The sequence below is a fragment of the Pleurodeles waltl genome, chromosome 7 (genome assembly GCF_031143425.1).
Source record: "Pleurodeles waltl isolate 20211129_DDA chromosome 7, aPleWal1.hap1.20221129, whole genome shotgun sequence".
Lineage (NCBI taxonomy): Eukaryota > Metazoa > Chordata > Amphibia > Caudata > Salamandridae > Pleurodeles > Pleurodeles waltl.
Window position 1 is genome coordinate 84,502,774 of NC_090446.1, and position 16,363 is coordinate 84,519,136.

A 16,363-nucleotide genomic window follows, 5' to 3' on the forward strand; every position below is an offset into this window, starting at 1 on the left:
ATGACAGGTCTCTCCATACCTCAAATGACAGGTCTCTGGGTGCCTCAAACGACTGGTCTCTGGGTGCCTTAAAAGACAGGTCTCTATGTGCCTTCAACGATAGGCCTTTGGGAGCCTCAAACAACAGGTCTCTGGGTGCCTCACATGACAGGTCTCTCCATACCTCAAATGACAGGTCTCTGGGTGCCTCGTACGACGGGTCTCTGTGTGCCTCGTACGACGGGTCTCTGTGTGCCTCAAACGACGGGTCTCTGTGTTCCTCAAAAGGCAGGTCTCGGTGTGCCTCAAACGACAGGTCTCTGTCTTCCTCAAACGATAGGTCTGTGTTCCTCAAAAAGGCAGGTCTCTGTGTGCCTCAAACGATAGGTCTCTGTGCGCCTCAAAAGCAGGTCTCGCTGTGCCTCAAACGACGGGTTTCGATGTGCCTCAAACGATAGGTCTCTGTGTGCCTCAAAAGGCAGCTCTCGCTGTGCCTCAAACGATAGATATCTGTGTTCCTCAAACTATAGGTCTCTGTGTTCCTCAAAAGGCAGGTCTCTGTGCACCTCAAACGACAGGTCTCTGTGCGCCTTGACTCAGTGTTTCTGTGCGCCCCGAGCAACACTCTCCACGTGCCTCAGCCACCAGTCTCCGGGTGCCTCCAGCGACAGCCCCTGTATGTCTCGAGCGAGAGACTGCGAGAGAGTGCTTTGATCGACGGTCTGCTTGTGCCTCCACAGATATCTCCGCTCTGTCTCCAGCGACGGCCTGTGTGCGCCTCACGCAGCGGTCCCAGATTCGCGGCGCTGCAGATTATCTCTGGGACTCTCAACCAGCTGTCTCGCAGCTCTCACTGGACTCCTTCTTTGTGCTTCTCACTGGCTGTCACTGTCTCAACTGAATGTCTCCCTCACTATGTAGACCTTTACTGTATGTCTCCAACGACTGTCTCTGTGGCTCTCTGATGCCCGACTGACTCTCAAAGACACTCCCTCCCTTGTGGCCTTCGATTTCCCCTCATCAGGCCTCTGCTCACTGTCTCTGAGTTCCGAACCGCATCTTCCCACTCGGTCTCTGGTGTCCGTCACTCTCCTGACAGTGGCTGTCTCTTCATGCCTCTTCAAACCCTGTGTGTCTCTGAGAGGCTGTCTCTTCGTCCCTCTGTCAGCCGCCGCTGCGTGCCTCAGTTGAGTGTCACTGAGTGCCTCTCACTGGCAGTCTATGTACGTCACTCCGACTGTCTCTGAGCCCCGTTTTGTCGCTCACTCTCCGCTCACTCTCTCCTCCTTCTGCCTCTCTCGCCTTCTCTCTCTCTGTCACACTTCAGCTCCGTGTCTCCCCACTTCTTTTGTCCTTGCCCCTCTCGCCTCCTCTCCCTCTCTTCCGTGTCTCCCCAGTTCTTTTGCCTCTTTCTCTCTCACGTCTCTCCTTCCCTCTCTCTCCCTCTCTCCTGTGTCTCCCCAGTTCTTTTGCCTCTCTCGTCTCTCTCTCTCTCTCTCTTGTCTTTCTCTCTCTCTCTCCTTCCCTCTCTCTCCCTCTCTCCCTTGTCTCCCCGGTTCTTTTGTCTCTCTCTCTCTCCCCTCCGTGGCTTGTCCTCTCTCCCTTCTCCTCTTATCTCCCTTTGACTAATGATAGTTCAATTATTTGCCTTTAACCAATGAAGGATACACCTGTTCTATTAAAGCAGAGAGCCCACAACACTTTTAAAGTCACATCTCTTACACGATAAGAGACCCCACTGCCCCCCATGATAGGGAGCCCCACTTCTTCAAATGATGGCTAGTTAGTTAGTAAGTCGAGGAAGGGCTCGTTCAGACACCGGGATCTGTGTATCCAGCCACCGATATCTAGTTATTTTGAGATGTCAAAGATTTAGAGCAGGATTTTAATTCTCACTTCCAGACACAAGCCGAGGAAAGCACCAAACTACACTTGTTAGCCAAGTCCAGGAGCTAGACAGCCACAGAAGCCCAGACCCAGACCGTACCAGCTTGTCGCCTTCTAGGCCTCTCCCTCCTTCCCCTTTTCTTGTCCACAGTCTTGCACCTACACTGTCTTCTTCCCCACATACCATAGAAAACATTCTTGCTTCCCTAGCTGCAGTCATCGTTGAAAATAACCTGCCCCCGACAAGAACCTTAAGGGCAGAGGTTATCAAGGGGCCCAAGGGCGATGCAAAACCTAAGTGAGATGTATCAAGCCAGGCAAGGCCACCCTGTGTGACCCTGCGTGGCTTGACAACTCTAGAGCGACGCAGCACAAATTGCTGCCTTGCGTTACTCTGCAGCAGGAAGGCGTTCCGTTGGTGGAGTATGGGGGTTTCCACGCACCCACCCATGGATTTTAGTGCATTCCCTGATTAATCATTAGTGGAAGACCTGGGAATGCATTAAAATGATACGCCTCCCCAGGTGAGGTTTCTGGCATTCTGCAGCAGATGTAGAAAAAGGAAAATGGCTCTCAGGTATCCCTTCCTGCACAAAAACAATCTTCCTTACAATGCAGGGTGCCTGCATTGGTGCTAGATATCCAAAAGAGCGCCAGTGCTAGGACAGGACACAAATGCACCGTATAATGTTAAATCTGACGCATTCCTGCCCTTTACTTTTCACGCAGCACAGCAAAAGTGGCTTGCTGCATTGCGCTGCGTGAAAGAATGATAAATCTGCCCCTAAATATCACCCAATCTCTCTCTTCCTCTTTCTGTCTCTATCTCTCTTACTCGTGACCTCAGACCGTCTTTTTACTGTTCTGCTTCTAAGACACTCTTGCCCCCATGTCCCTAAGCCTTCTTCATTGACTCTACCCTAGACCCTATGATCAGCTGGAGACATTCAACCCTGAACTCCAGAAGCATTAACAGCCTTCTTCATCCTGCGCCCAGTGCTTAAGTTGAGCTGGTGTTTGCTGGTGGTCAGCACCAGCACTTTATTTTCAACACCAGCATTTACAACATTCCACCTAACGGTGGCGCTGCTTGTCTATATTTGATGTTAGCATATCAGCAGAGCATTCAAAAATGAAATATATACTACAAAATAATAATACCAGTGCAGTTATGCTTTCCTGCCAGCTTTGGGAGGCCTAGCATAGCACAGGATGTTAGACTTGTGTGTGTGCTGATCAGTGGTTGTGTTGGCACTGACATTTAGCAGAGCAGTGATTGGTGCAAGCAGCAGTGGTGTCCTGGGGAATGCCTTGGGCACTGGCACTTACTTTTAAAGAAATTATGCACTACCAGTCCCTTCCCCACGCAGTCCTGTATATCTCGTGCTGCTCTGAACCTGAGAACCCTCAGCTACATGGTTCCTCTATGTCTTACGTAGACCGCCATAAACTAGGGCTAGCACTGCATACCATTTGAACCAGAGCTTGACTACTCCCTGTGGGCACCCTTCATAGGGAAGTCATAAACCACAACACAGCACTTTACCCAAACCCAAGTTTCTAACCCGTTTCTGCTCACCGGGCTCCATGCTGATATAAAGTAAAGCCCTCACCTTAGCCACACCAAAAAAATCTACATAGTGCCATTCATTTTCTCAAGTACCACCAAAATATAACATTAAAATACCCCAGCGATGACCTCTGCTACACTCGCAACTCTTACCCTTTTGCAACGTCTCCTGGTGTGGGAACCCTGAACTGCCATGGTCAGAAATAAATGTGCATGTCAACATTTTTCTGCCTAATTCATCATGAAAAATTAAAAAACCAAGCACCCTTGCCCAATCTTCATCTCAAAACTCTCCATCACCCAAGTTGCTTGAATAATTGTTATATTTACCCTAAACCATGCTCTTCAGCAACAAGACCTCCTTCATCATCCAGGCATATTACACCCCAACCAACTTAACCCAGCTCAAAAGCTCAGGTGCCAATGCAACACCCTATGTCCAGGGTCAGATAACATGATAAAGGGCTTTGTTACTATTTCAGTGACTCCCTCTGTCCCTGAAAAAAAAAAATCACGCAACTGACGCAGCACCCATTCTGAACCAGCCCTCTAATGAATGCCTCCTACAAAAACGCCTAATCCCTCCAACAACAACCCCTAGTCCAAGCATCCAACAATCTATCTGCTGCCTACCAAGACCTTTTTCAAACACTCTTCATGGCTTATAAACCTCTTGAGTACAAGCCCAGATCAAACAAATTTAATATCATTGTTCACCCTCTCCACTTCATACCTCAATGTCGTCCTCTACACCGTCCTGCCAGCTGCCGCTGGCTGTGGTCTGGCTAGTACTCATACCATACTCATGCATCACTTAATATTTTGGCACCCCTGTTTCAATGTCCTCCATGCCGTGGCAGAATAAGAAGTGTAAACAAATAAAAAACAAGGCAGCAGGCCTTTTCCATCTATGCACCCAGGATCTGGAGCGATATTCCTGTATCCATCAGGACCAGCCAAAGGATGATTATGATTGTCTTTGACCGTATAAATGCTCCGCTCTACCCCAAAGAGGCAGATGGTTCCCTTTCACCTTGTACGGCACTCCCCTGCCATTTGGCTAAGCTTGCACTACAGAAATGCCATATACATCCATACACACATGGCCACCTGGCCAATTTGAGTTCCTCCTTCTTGGAAGCTGTAGGAAGGTAGCCTCTTTCTAGCCTTGTTACCCCCACTTTTGGCCTGTTTGTGAGTATATGTCAGGGTGTTTTCACTGTCTCACTGGGATCCTGCTAGCCAGGGCCCAGTGCTCATAGTGAAAACCCTATGTTGTCAGTGTGTTTGTTATGTGTGACTGGGATCCTGCTAGCCAGGACCCTAGTGCTCATAAGTTTGTGGCCTATATGTGTTCCCTGTGTGGTGCCTAACTGTCTCACTGAGGCTCTGCTAACCAGAACGTCAGTGGTTATGCTCTCTCTACTTTCCAAATTTGTCACTACAGGCTAGTGATTAAATTTACCAATTCACATTGGCATACTGGTACACCCATATAATTCCCTTGTATATGGTACTGAGGTACCCACGGTATTGGGGTTCCAGGAGATCCCTATCGGCTGCAGCATTTCTTTTGCCACCCATAGGGAGCTTTGACAATTCTTACACAGGCCTGCCACTGCAGCCTGCGTGAAATAACGTCCACGTTATTTCACAGCCATTTACCACTGCACATAAGTAACTTATAAGTCACCTATATGTCTAACCTTCACCTGGTGAAAGTTGGGTGCAAAGTTACTTAGGGGGTCATTCTGACCCTGGCGGTCTCCGACTGCCAGGGCCACGAACGACTGAAGCACCGGCAACAGGCTGGCGGTGCTTCATTGCCCATTCCGACCATGGCTGTCAAGCCGCGGTCCTAAAATTGGGTCCGGCGGTTTCCTGCCGGATTAGCCCCGGCTGGGCGAATCCTCCATGGCGGCGCTGCAAGCAGCGCCGCCATGGGGATTCCGACCCCCTTCCCGCCAGCCTGTTTCTGGCGGTTTTCACTGCCAGAAACAGAATGGCAAGAACGGGTGTCCTGGGGCCCCCGGGGGCCCCTGCACTGCTCATGCCACTGGCATGGGCAGTTCAGGTGCCCCATAAGAGGGCCCCAGTATGCTTTTCACTGTCTGCTTAGCAGACAGTGAAAAGCGCGACGGGTGCAGCTGCACCCGTCGCACACCTGCAACACCTCCGGCTCCATTCGGAGACGGCTTCAGTGTTGCAGGCCCTTTCCCGCTGGGCCGGCGGGCGCTCCCTTGGCGTGCGCCCGCCGGCCCAGCGGGAAAGTCAGAATGGCCCCGCGGTCTTCTGACCGCGGAGCGGGCAAACTCGGAATGACCCCCTTAGTGTGTGGGCACCCTGGCACTAGCAAAGGTGCCCCCACATCGTTTAGGGCAAATTCCCCGGAATTTGTGAGTGCGGGGACACCATTACACGCGTGCACTATACATAGGTCACTACCTATGTATAGCGTCACAATGGTAACTCCGAACATGGCCATGTAACATGTCTAAGATCATGGAATTGTCCCCCCAATACCATTCTGGTATTGGGGGGACAATTCCATGATCCCCCGGGTCTCTAGCACAGAGCCCGGGTATTGCCAAACTGCCTTTCCGGGGTCTCCACTGCAGCTGCTGCCAACCCCTCAGACAGGTTTCTGCCCTCCTGGGGTCCAGGCAGCCCTGGCCCAGGAGGGCAGAACAAAGGATTTCCTCTGAGAGAGGGTGTTACACCCTCTCCCTTTGGAAATAGGTGTGAAGGGCTGGGGAGGAGTAGCCTCCCCCAGCCTCTGGAAATGCTTTGATGGGCACAGATGGTGCCCATCTCTGCATAAGCCAGTTTACACCGGTTCAGGGATCCCCCAGCCCTGCTCTGGCACGAAACTGGACAAAGGAAAGGGGAGTGACCACTCCCCTGACCAGTACCTCCCAGGGGAGGTGCCCAGAGCTTCTCCAGTGTGTCCCAGACCTCTGCCATCTTGGAAACAGAGGTGTTGGGGGCACACTGGACTGCTCCGAGTGGCCAGTGCCAGCAGGTGACGTCAGAGGCTCCTTCTGATAGGCTTTTACCTCTCTTGGTAGCCAATCCTCCTAACTTGGTAGCCAAACCTCCTTTTCTGGCTATTTAGGGTCTCTGCTTTGGGGAATTCTTCAGATAACCAATGCAAGAGCTCACCAGAGTTCCTCTGCATCTCCCTCTTCACCTTCTACCACAGGATCGACCGCTGGCTGCTCCTGGATGCCTGCAAAACCTCAACAAAGTAGCAAGATGACTACCAGCAACATTGAAGCGCCTAATCCTGCCGCCTTTCTCGACTGTTTCCAGGTGGTGCATGCTCTGGGGGTAGCCTGCCTTCACCCTGCACCAGAAGCTCTGAAGAAATCTCCCGTGGGTCGACGGAATCTTCCACTTGCTAACGCAGGCACCAAAAGACTGCATCACTGGTCCTCTGGGTCCCCTCTCATCCTGACGAGCGTGGTCCCTGGAACACAGCAACTCTGTCCAAGTGACTCCCACAGTCCAGTGACTCTTCAGTCCAAGTTTGGTGGAGGTAAGTCCTTGCCTCCCCACGCTAGACTGCAAAGCTGTGTACCTCGTGATTTGCAGCTGCACTCTTCCAGGATTTCCTTCGTGCACAGCCTAGCCTGGGTCCCCAGCTCTCCGTCCTGCAGTGCACAACCTTCTGAGTTGTCCTCCGGCGTCGTGGGACTCCCTTTTGTGACGTCACATGGACTCCGGTTCACTTTAGTTCTAAGTGCCTGTTGGGGTACTTCTGCGGGTGCTGTCTGCTTCTGTGAGGGCTCTCTGACTTGCTGAGCACCCACTCTGTCTCTTCCTCCAAAAGGCGACATCCTGGTCCTTCCTGGTCCTCAGCAGCCCGGAAAATCTCTACTGCAACCCTTGCAGCTAGCAAGGCTTATTTGCAGTCTTTCTGCGTGGGAACACCTCTGCAAGCTTCATCGCAACGTGGGACATCCGTCTTCCAAAGGAGAAGTTCCTAGTCCTCTTCTTTCTTGCAGAACTCCAAGCTTCTTCCAACCGGTGGCAGCTTCTTTGCACCTTCAGCTGGGGTTTCCTGGGTTCCTGCCCCCCCTTGACACTGTTGCGACTATTGGACTTGGTCCCCTTGTCTTACAGGTACTCAGGTCTGGAAATCCATTGTCAGTACACTGCTGGTGTGTGTTCTTCCTGCAGAATCCCCCTATCACGACTTCTGTGCTCTCTGGGGGTAGTAGGTGCACTTTACTCCTACTTTTCAGTGTCTTGGGGTGGGGTATTTTTCTAACCCTCACTGCTTTCTTACAGTCCCAGTGACCCTCTACAAGCTCACATAGGTCTGGGGTCCATTCGTGGTTCGCATTCCACTTTTGGAGTATATGGTTTGTGTTGCCCCTATACCTATGTGGTCCTATTGCAACCTATTGTGATTCCACACTGTTTGCATTTTTCTTGCTATTACTTACCTAATTTTGGTTTGTGTACATATAACTTGTGTATATAACTTACCTTCTTACTGAGGGTACTCACTGAGATACTTATGGCATATTGTCATAAAAATAAAGTACCTTTATTTTTAGTAACTCTGTGTATTGTGTTTTCTTATGATATTGTGCATATGATATAAGTGGTATAGTAGGAGCTTTACATGTCTCCTAGTTCAGCCTAGGCTGCTTTGTCATAGCTACCTTCTATCAGCCTAAGCTGCTAGAAACACATATTCTACACTAATAAGGGATAACTGGACCTGGCACAAGGTGTATGTACCTCTGGTACCCACTACAAGCCAGGCCAGCCTCCTACAGAAGCGTCCTTAATTTGTACCTCAACCCAAATCTTTTGATTTAAGTTCCCAACTTTTTGGTAAACCTTCACCGCCTATACAATTCGTGTTCCTCACTCTAGTAACCCGTCCCTTTCCGTAAGAGCAGTGTCTCAACCATCAATTGCTGCGGCACAAATGAAAACGGGATGCTGAAGTGCTGGTAGACTGTTTGGGGATCCTTCTGAATAACCAACATCCAGTTGAAAAGGCCACCTACATCCAGGTTAGCTCTTGTAGTGCAAACTTCCAGCACTGATCACTCACACCCACGTTTCCCACAGCCAAGGTAGCCAGAGTGACCTGGCCAATTCCTGCTCCAGTACCTAGGAACCCTCCTTAGATCGCACTACACCTGCTGTTTGTTGGAAATGAATATCATTTGCTTGGTCTACCCTCAGATTTTAGCTTTGACTGTGTTTGCTGTTCGTAGAGCTCTATGTACTTTATCCCTGATAACAATTAAATTGGCATGTATCTAATTGGCATATAACGTTTATCCATAAAACCCTCGTATATGGTACAAAATTGTACCCACGACCTGTAGTTGGAATGTCAGAAGTGAACCACAGCTCTCATTGTGTCATCCACTACAGTAACATTGTAAACTGGCCGACAGCCTACCCTCAGTAGCCTGACTGTGTGGTTTTAAAATTGCAAATTCAACTTGTCAAAATAACCCCTTTTGACAAGCATAAACCTTCTGTTTACAGATTGATAAAATACCCCTCAGTAGGCGTTACTGCTCATAATACAGGGTGCATGGTATTTAAAAGTGGGACATGTACAAATTTAATGTTAAATATGTCCACACCGTGATAAGGACCTAACGGCTATTTTCATTGTTGCACGGTTGGTTGTTGCATAGAAAAACATACATTGGGATACAATATTAGATTTAATAAAGTTATTTCTGGCTACGAAACACCTGCAAATTTCTGCCTTGGACTTTTTGAATCATATATTCCAAGCCCAAATTACTGGTGAAGTCAAATATTAAATACATATTTTGGAAGAGGTACTTTTAGAAAGTTGCATTTTACCTGCCTAAAGTCTCTAGAGACTCATTTGTGTGATATTCAACTGTCCTTTGGTGGCTGAATACCCCCTTGATGAGGTGTGACCTTGCTGTCAAAGCATAAACCAAGGCCTTGGGTGAGGAAAGGTGTTCTGTTCCTTTGTTGGCAGGATGCCCATCTGGGCTGTGCCAAGGAGCCTGATTAACTTCAAAAAGGCATACCCTCTCACAGACAAATATTAGCCGACACCTGGGCATGGCCCTTCTTTGTTCCCCAGGTCAACAGTCCCCGTGGAAGAGAGGCTGTCCCCAGGACTGGTTTGGAGTGGCCAAAGAGGAATGGTTGCTCATTTCCCTGGCCACACTTCTGGGCCACCCGTGATGGACCTCGCTTGGCCATGAAATTCAATTTTCTCCCACTCTGAGCTGTCCCACCAAAAGTCAGTGGTTTCCCTGACACCTCATCTAGCGGCTATCTAGTGACGGTAGCGCTCTTTAGCCACAGCCTGCTGCAAGCCCCGCGAGGACTTTTGACTTCCTTTTCAGTGAATAACACTGACGATAGAAATTCCAGCATGGGTCAAATCTACTTTCAGTATCCAACTTGTGCTCTGTCGCGGTCAGCCTTACTTTGCGCCTAGGTACAGGTCAAGTGCATCCAGAGGACCACAGTTGGCTGTTAATGCTTTTTGGCTCCATTTTTATGTTTAGACTTTAAAAAAAATTACTCTTGTTCACCTTATTGGATTTTTTGTTGTTGTTTTTGTGCTATGATGTTTGTTAAAATTTACTCTGTTTACCTAAATTAGTTTGGGATTTTTCTTGTGTTCTGTTTTGACTTTATAACTGTTGCGTATTGCATAAATACTTTTCACATAGCCTCCTAGTTACTCCATCTGCTCTGTGCCATAGTTACCCAAGGGTCGAGCTCAGACTACATGAGTGACTTTAGTGGTTCACCTTGATAAGGGTTATGGTTATTACTTCAGTTGGGTACACAACCCTCTCAACTAATACCCAAATTTCTTACACAGCCCTTCAATGTTTCAACAAAATCCCTTTCTACTAAAGTCATCCTCAATCCTCCCAGCTAATTAAAATCTAATTTATTAAACCCTTGAACCACAACCTTTTACCTGTACCCTCTTCCTGCTCCTTAAGTTTGCCCACTTCAGTCACCATCCATTGCCTTCCTGGCCTGCAGTTTGCATCAGCTGAGATTCTTTCCTCTTTTTCTTGGTCTAAAGCCTCTGTTCTACTGTGCTTTTACCCTGGATTGCACCCCATTGCATGCAGTGTGAACCCCACCTTTTCAGCTCATACACCTTCCTTGCTTATGAAGCCTTTACCCTCACTAAAACCTAAAGGTATGAAATACACACTCCACCACCCCTTGTTGCTCTTCTGTAGATTATCACCCACTTTTCTATTCCGCTGTGTTGTTCTGTACTCAACAGATGTTGCACTTCATGGCTCCTTACACTGCCCAATATGTTCATCTCTGAAAAACTTCACACTAAACTGACCAATAATGCGCATGATCTGAAATTCCATTATACGCACAAACATGCAGTGCGTCAGACCACCTTCACACACATGTTTACAAAAACACACTTGACAAGTTTGTGGTATTCAGTATTAGGGCATAGCCTAGATTTCCTTCAAAGTATAGCAGTACCCTGCATGTCACAGGTTGTAGAGATTGATTTGTGAACACAGACACCAAATAACTTATCTTAGCTATCACATGTATTGTACATCTTGAGAACTCATATAGTATCATTTTGGCATAACCATTCATGCATGTAATGTTCAGTATTTAGATCTCATTTAAGGGCCAGGCCTTGCAGCCTAGAAACATTTGCACAGGTGATTCTTAAGCAATGACATGACCTCCAGCTGAACAGATCACTGAGAGACATACTTACGGTGATTTAGCACTCATTCCTGCACTGGCGCACAATGGGCTGCCTACTGCCAATGCGGGCACCGTTGCACCATGCTGCAAGGGTGTCTGTGTTGCATGCTGGATTGTTTTTGTGCAGGAAGTGACACCTTCCTGCACAAAAACAATCCGGGGAGGCATTTTTCTCTTGGAGCAATAAAGATATTTCTCCTTGTTGCCCCTCCCCCGGGGAGGCGTAATATTTTGGCACATCCACAGCTTTACAAGTTCTCGTAAATCGGGGGATTCATCAAATTCCAGGGGTGCTGGGTGGGAACACCCACCACAACTCCCTTTCAGCGCGTCCTTAAAACACAGGAAGGCAACACAGCGATTTGCGCTGCCTTGCCTTACTCTATATCTACAAGGCTACTCAAAGCCATGCAAAGTGGCTTTACGTGGTTTCATAGATATGATTTGGAGGTTTACGCCGCTGTTGCAGTGGCGCAGATGACTCATAAATATGCTCCAGAGTTTTATTTTACAGAACCAGTAACGTATATCACTTTCTGCACCATCCCAATTCGGGCATCCTGTCTCTGACACTGACAACACCCCACAAAACATCATACCAAGGTCCACCCAGGGGTACGGCTAAATGGTCTGCACATCACCAGCTCAGCATCACCTCCATTCAGCTCCTTACCAACCACACCCTCTCCAGGATAGGGTTGAGATACAGCAAATTAGGGTGTTCTAAGTCGTGAAAGTTTTCTCTTTTGGCATAACTACCCCCAACAGGAAATGGAGGTCACTGGTGAACACCAGAAGTTTCATTTTTAACAGGTGAGCTACTCTAGTACACCTGTACACACCAAACACCAAAGCAGTCAGTTGACTAAGTTGAAGAAAGCTTAAAACATATGCCTGTGTCCTCACCATCTGCCCTTATTTTCAATTACTTATCACTATCTTACTCTGTAAGGTCAGGCAAGGTCAGGCACCTCTTCCTCCTCATCCAACTCCACCCACTTTCACAGCCACGGCAGACCCTGCCCCCTTCTTCCTCCAAGACCGTTCTGATACCCATCCAAGGGCGTCGTGAACCCCAGCTTTAGCAGCTGCAGCGGGGGCGGGGTTCTCTGGGGGCCTCTTCTGTCTGCAACTCTCATCATTAAAACTGCAATTTAGGCTCAACAGAAGAGCAATCAGGGGCAAAGGAACACAGCAGCTGGGAACAGAGAAAGAAAGAAGGGAGATTGGCAGAAAGGGGGAAAAGAAGGAAATATCGATGAGTGGGTAGGTGAATGAATGAGTGAGTGGATGAAGGAGTATGTGGATAATGAGCAGGTCAAAGGATGAGTGAATGATAGGTGGAAGGAGAGGTGGAAGGATGGCCGAGTAAAGGGAGGGATGGATAAGTGGATGGACAGGTGAAAGGGTGGCAGAGTAAAGGGATGGATGATGGATGGACAGGTGGAAGGACAGATGGCAGCGTGGGTGGATTGATGAATGAATGCGTGGATGGATGGTAGAGTGCCTGGGTAGATGGATTTCAGAGAGGATGGTTGGCAGAGTGTCTAGATGGGTGTAGTGCGAATTGGATGTATGATGGAAGGATTGCAGAGTGGATGGATAGATTGCAGAGTGGATGGATGGAGGGAAGAGAGATGGATGAATGGTAAAGCATATGGATGGCAGAGTGATGGATGGCAGAGTAGATGAGTGGAAAAGTGATGGACAGATGGCAGATTGGATGGATGGGTGGATGAATGGATGGAATGGAAAACATTTTAACGATGGATTAAAGAATGAATGGATGACAGAATGTAAAGGCGAAGCAGGTGGATGGAAGAGTGAAAGAATGAATAGATAGATGCATGGTTGGAAAAGACAAGAAAGCTGATCTATGGAGAGTTCGGCTTACTTGCTTCGCTCCCATTCAAAGTGGGGACTATTTTAATTTTCTGGCTGCTCCCTTGTACGTTATGGCGGTAACATGGGGGACAGGGTGTGCGTCAGTTCCCGCACCAATGCACCCCAAGAGTCTAATTCCTCATTTTGTTTTGTTTCATCCCTCATTTCTGCTATGAGTGGTTCCACCAACAATGTCCACTTAAGTACATCTGTGCACCCCATAAATACCAGGGCTCAGTTGGCAGCAAATGTACCAGCAATCTCCGACGGGCTAACAGGGAACTCAGTCGGTGGTTAAAAGTCCACAGATAGATTACAACACATCAGAGTGCTTGCGCGCGCCACCTAAAAAAGAAGTGGGGGGACTAACTATGTTAGACAGTATACAAGTGACATCATGGCGTGTGATATCACAGCATGTGACATCATGGTGCATGAGATCGCAAGTGGCATCACAGGAAGTAACATCACAGGAGGTGACATTACAAACGGATGGAAAAGGCAAGGAATGGAAAAGACAAGGAAGATGTTCTAGGGAGAGTTTGGCTCACTTGCTTCACTTCCGTTCAAAGCGGGGGCTATTTTAATTCCCTGGCTACTCCCTTGATCCGGCTCTGGCCACCACATATCTCCAGCATTCACCAGTCACGGGTCTTCACCACACAATGCGTACAAATAACCTGCCGTCTTTCCAATTTAGCAAAGATGTCTTTCCAATGCTTAATTTGTAAATAAAAACGTGCTAGCGCTCAAAGCTCTCCTCTGAAACATGCGGCTGCTGCAATTAAATGTGCCCGACAGAATACTGAGGCAGCATAATCCTGAAGCCATCTCGGGTCTCTTTAATCAATTCACAGCCACTCCCTGCCCCTTCAGCTCACTCTAGCAGCTTTCTGCTTTCTCCTTCTGTGACGCTTTTTCATTTTTCTCTTCCTCCGTCTTTCCCATATGTATTTTTTGCTTGCAGTGATTGTTTGAGGCAGAAAAGTGCTGGTGCCCCTCACCAGAAACCCTGCCTCAAATTAAGCACTGTATCTGCCGAGTCGAGCATGTCTTAATAGGTACATTCTGTGGAGAAATGTAAGCGACGTTGAAGCGTGGCTTATCTGACACTCTGTGTTACCTCTTGGTGTAATCCCTTTCAGCTCTTTGTGAACTTGTAGCGCTTTATATAGGTCCGATGTGACATGGCCATACGTCCCCCAAATACTCTCAGTTGCTAGAAATGGGCTGAGAAACCTCTCAGATCCAATCTTGCCACGTTGGCTAAACTAGTATAGTTTAAGAACTAGCCTTTCTGTACCAGGAAGGGTGGCTAGGAAGCCACAAACCCTACAAACCCCCATCCTTATAGAAATGACACGTCCCCTTTGCCCCAGGTATCTATTCATGACTAATTCCATCTGTAAACTTGAAAAGTTCTGGTAATCCCCATAACACAACTGCCAGATGAAACAGGAGACCTCTAAGCAACTTCCACACATAACATTTCTATACTGGGCTGGTGTTTTTTTTTAGGGGAGTCTAAGGGCCCCCTGGATGTCAGTAGTCGGAAGGAGGAAACAGGACTGAAACCTCTGAGATGTAAACAGTGGGGTGGGTACAAGGGAGTAACTAGAACATTGAAATAACCCACACTTTGAAAGAAAGCGCTTTATGCCACCAAACAAGCAAACCATCCAAATTTCACTTGTCCATCCTTACATCCAACCTTTCACTCATTCATCCATCTAGTCATCCATCCATCCTTTTATGCACCCACCCATCCACCCATTCACTCACATCCATCCATTCATGCATCAATCCATCCAGCCTATCATTCACTCACATTTGACTGCCAAGTAGCAGACAGAGTAGGCCAACAAGAATTCCACCCCGTTGTAGCTGCTAAAGTTGGGTGTTCACAATGTCACAGCTCCATCTTTTCACTCACCTATCCAACCATATTTTTATTCATCAATCCATCCATCCTTTCGCTCATCCATCTATCCACCTTTTCACTCTGTCCATCCATCCACCCTTTCACTCTGCCTATCTATCCATGTATCCTTTCACTCATCTATCCCTCATTTCTCATCACCTATCCACCCTTTCATCCATCAATCCACCCCTGTTCATTCATACATCCATGCTTTCACTTATCCATTCACCTACCCTTTTATTCATCCACCCTCCCTTTCACTAATCTATCCATTCTTTCACTCATCGATCCCTACATCCATCTTCACACTCATTCATCCATCATCTAGCCAGCCACCCTTTCAATCACCCGCCCACCCTTACACTTGCACACCCATCCATCTGTCCTTTCGTTCAGTCACCCACCCTTTCCCGTTATTTCTAGGTCTTTGTCCGCCGAGCTGCAGACAGACGAGGCCCATCAAGAATTCTACCACCGCTCTAGCTGCTAAAACAGGAGGGTGATGCCGACCATGCCTCCCTAGAACAGCTGTCTTGTCTATTCCATCCATGCATCTATCTATTCATTCTTTCACCTTTCTATCCACCTGCATAACCTTTACATTCTGTCATCCATTTTATCGATCATTCAAACATTTCCCATTCCATCCATTCACCCACACAATCTGCCATCTGTCCATCAGTTTTCTACCCATCCACTCTTCCAAACATCCACTTATCTGTCAATCCACTCTACCATCCGTCCACTCTGCCATTTATCCATCAATGCATCCACTCTGTCATTGACCCATCCATCCAGTCTACTACCCATCCATTCACTCTGCCATCCATCCACCCACTCTGCCATTCATTCATCCTGCCATCCATCCCTCTATCCACTCTGCATCCATTTACTCATCTGTTCACCTTCTCATCCATTTATCCCTTTACTCTTTCATCCTTTTACCTATAGCATCCATCCCTTCACCCTGCTATCTGTTTTCCTGCCCATTCACCTATCCATTCACTCCCATTCATCATTCCATCCATCCCTTTACTCAGCCATCCTTTCACCTCTCTGAAGACCTGCTAATCTATCCATCCATCCCTCTACTCCACCACCCTTTCACCTCTCCATACACCTATCATTCACTCATCCTTTCACCCACTCATTATCCACATACTCCTTCAACCACTCACTCATTCATCCACCCACTAATTCATCCACATTTCCTTCTTTTCACCCCTCTTTCCAATATACCTTCTTCCTTTTCTGTTCTCTGTTCCCAGCTGCTGTGTTCCTTTGCCCATGCTTGCTCCTCTGTTGAGCCTGTATTGCAGTTTTAATGATGAGAGTTGCAGACAGAAGAGGCCCATAGAGAACCTCACCCTCCGCTGCAG